We start from the raw sequence: 3,308 nt of genomic DNA, 5'->3' as shown, positions 1-3,308 counted from the left end.
TTCAACAAAGAGCAATACATTGTGGAAAAGCGACAAGACAAAGGACATTTTTTTAAACAGAGATGGAGTCTTGCTGTGTTGCCCAGGTTGGCCTAGAACTCCTGGACTCAAGTGATCCTCCCACATCAGACTCCCGAGTAGCTGGGACTACAGGTATAGCCACCACCAGCAGGAAAAGGGTTTTAAGCTTCTAGGGGCTGCACTCTGTGGGATCATAGACATGTGGGGGAAACTAATGGAAGTTAAGGGTTAATTTAGTAAGGTTGGTTTGTGCAGGTCCATCTTGGTGTCAATGTTCTGTTTTCTTCATCGTCATAAAACATCCCTGGAAGAGATTTATGGCAGTCCTCATTTCTCAGGCATTTCTGCTTTTAGTCGGATAAGGAAAGCCCCAGGAAGGTTCTCTCTGCATCTGTTGGTTCTCAAATGCCTTCAGCTCAAAATAATTCGTATGCCAAAGTGGCACATTTTGGGGTAGCATGTTCTAATCCCCTTCCACATCGCATGACAAGTCATTACTATGTTGATGTGTACTGCTGAAAGTGGAACCTTGTTCACTTCTCACACTGCATCTTATCTTGTCATTTTACTCACTATCATTTTACATGCTGGCCTAATAAGATTCTCACCAATGTTGTGACATTTCCTTTTTTGAGCAATTAGTCCAGCTAGTAGATAAATTGCTGTGAGTCTTTCCACTGAATGTGATTTTCTTTTTTTTCTTTCTTTTTTTTTTTTTTTTTGCAAGAGCCTTCCCTGTTTGGAATTTCCAATAGCCATTTTTTTTTTAAATAAGCACTTTCACTATCAAATGGCTGTGATTTGTAGGTAGGTTCTTTTCCAATTTTTGGAGCCACTGCTATATTTGTAAGATGACACACAACATATAACAGACTAGACCAACTTGAATTACCAGCCCACCTAAAACTCACTGACAAGTAACTTCCATTGTTACTTTTTGGTACATCCTTAATCATATTAATGCTGAATCATGAAATGACTCAGAAGGTTTTAATTAGCTTTAATCAGAATAATCCACAGGCATAAGCCTATGAATACTGCTCTTCCATTTAATATCTTTGCCTTAAAAACTGCCACTTTGAACCATTGAACTTTAAAAAACACCAATAAATATGAGCAGAGGGCATAACAAATACTAGACAAGCAGAAGTTAAAAAGTAGCAATACAGCTAACTTCTACCCTGCACAATCCATGTGTTGTAAAGTTTACAGCAGCAAAGCAGCAGGAATAGGCAGCTGAGTCACAGTGCATTAAAATTCTTCTTTTAGAATGAAAACTTCACTCCAGTTTTCCAACTGGGAGAGCTTATTTACTGCTGTGAGTCGTGGCATCCGAGAGGAGATTCGGGGACTGAGGTGATTTGGGATGGAGAGGGTCTCCGTGTCTCAGCCCACTGTAGCACATGCATTCAGGAGCTCCTCTGTCCCATAGAGACTTCAGACATTTACTGTCCACCCCCTATACTGGAACATAAGGTTTGGTGTTGTGCAAAGCAGGTCATCCCTGTCCATAGACACTTAGCACTTAGTGTACTTGTGTATTTTAAACTCGATCTTTTAAAATGTTACAATTTTCTATCCACAAAGACAGAGATAGACGCTCTGTCAAAAGATTTTTCCTTATACATTTTTTTCTATGTAAGCAGATGTATTAGTCTGTATTCAGACTGCTAAAAAGACATACCCAAGACTGGGAAGAAAAAGAGGTTTAATTAGACTTAGAGGCCCACATGGCTGGGAGGCCTCAGAATCATGACGGGAGACTTCTTACATGGCGGCGGCAAGAGAAAATGAGGAAGAAGTAAAAGCAGAAACCCCAGTAAACCCATCAGATCTCATGAGACTTACTCACCATCATGAGAATAGCACAGGAAAGGCCGGCCTCATGATTCAATTACCTCCCCCGGCTCCCTCCCACAACATGCAGGAATTCTGGGAGATACAAATCAAGTTGAGATTTGGGTAGGGACACAGCCAAACCGTATCAGTCCACCCCTGGCCCCTCTAAATTTCATGTCTTCACATTTCAAAACCAATCATGCCCTCCCAACGGTCCCCTCAAAGTCTTAACTCATTTCAGCATTAACTAAAAAGTCTGCAGTCCAAAGTCTCATCTGAGACAAGGCAGGTCCCTTCCACCTTTGAGCCTGTAAAATCAAAAGCAAGCTAATTACTTTCTAGATACAATGGGGTTATAGGTATTGGGCAAATACGGTCATTTCAAATGGGAGAAATTGGCCAAAACAAAGGGATTACAAGGCCCATTCAAGTCCAAAATCCAGTGGGGCAGTCAAATTTTGAAGCTCCAAAATAATCTCCTAAGACTCCAAGTCTCACATCCAGAGATGAAGCTCCAAAATGATCTCCTAAGACTCCAGTCTCACGCTGAAGCAAGAGGTGGATTCTCATCGTCTTGGGCAGCTCTGCCCCGTGGCTTTGCAGGATACAGCCTCCCTCCCCATTGCTTTCACGGGCTGGCATTGTCTGTGGCTTTTCCAGGCACACAGTGTAAGCTGCCAGTGGATCTACCATTTTGGGCTCTGGAGGACAGTGGCCTCTTCTCACAGCTCCGCTAGACAGTGCCCCAGTAAGGACTATGTGTGGGGGCTCTGACCTCACTTTTCCCTTCTGCACTGTGCTAGTAGAGGTTCTCCATGAGGGCCCCACCACAGTAGCAAACTTTTGCCTGGACATCTGGGCACACATCTGAAATCTAGGCAGAGGTTCCCAAGCCTTAGTTCTTGACTTCTGGGCACTTGCAGGCTCAACACCACATGAAAGCTGCCAAGCCTTGGGGCTTCCACCCCCTGAAGCCACAGCCCAAGCTGTATGTTGGCCCCTTTCAGCCATGTCTAGAGGGGCTGGGACACATGGCACCGAGTCCCTAGGCTTCACACAGCACAGGGACCCTGGCCCTGGCCCACAAAACCACCTTTTTCTCCAGGGCCTCTGGGCCTGTGATGAGAGGGGCTGCCATGAAGGCCTCTGACATGGCCTGAAGACATTTTCCCCATGGTCTTGGGGATTAACATTAGGCTCCTTGCTGCTTATGCAAATTTCTGCAGCTGGCTTGAACTTCTCCCCAGAAAATGGGGATTTTTCTTTTCTATCACACAGTCAGGCTACACATTTTCTGAACGTTTATGCTCTGCTTCCCTTACAAAACTGGATGCCTTTACCGGTACCCAAGTCACCTCTTGAATGCTTTGCTGCTTGGAAATGTCTTCCACCAGATACCCTAAATCATCTTTCTCAAGTTGAAAGTTCCACAGATCTCTAGGGCAGGG

Source organism: Cebus imitator, unplaced genomic scaffold (assembly GCF_001604975.1).
Source record: "Cebus imitator isolate Cc_AM_T3 unplaced genomic scaffold, Cebus_imitator-1.0 Scaffold11, whole genome shotgun sequence".
NCBI classification, from domain to species: Eukaryota; Metazoa; Chordata; class Mammalia; order Primates; family Cebidae; genus Cebus; species Cebus imitator.
The sequence above is the reverse complement of the archived record's forward strand: the minus strand, read 5'-3'. Positions refer to the sequence as shown.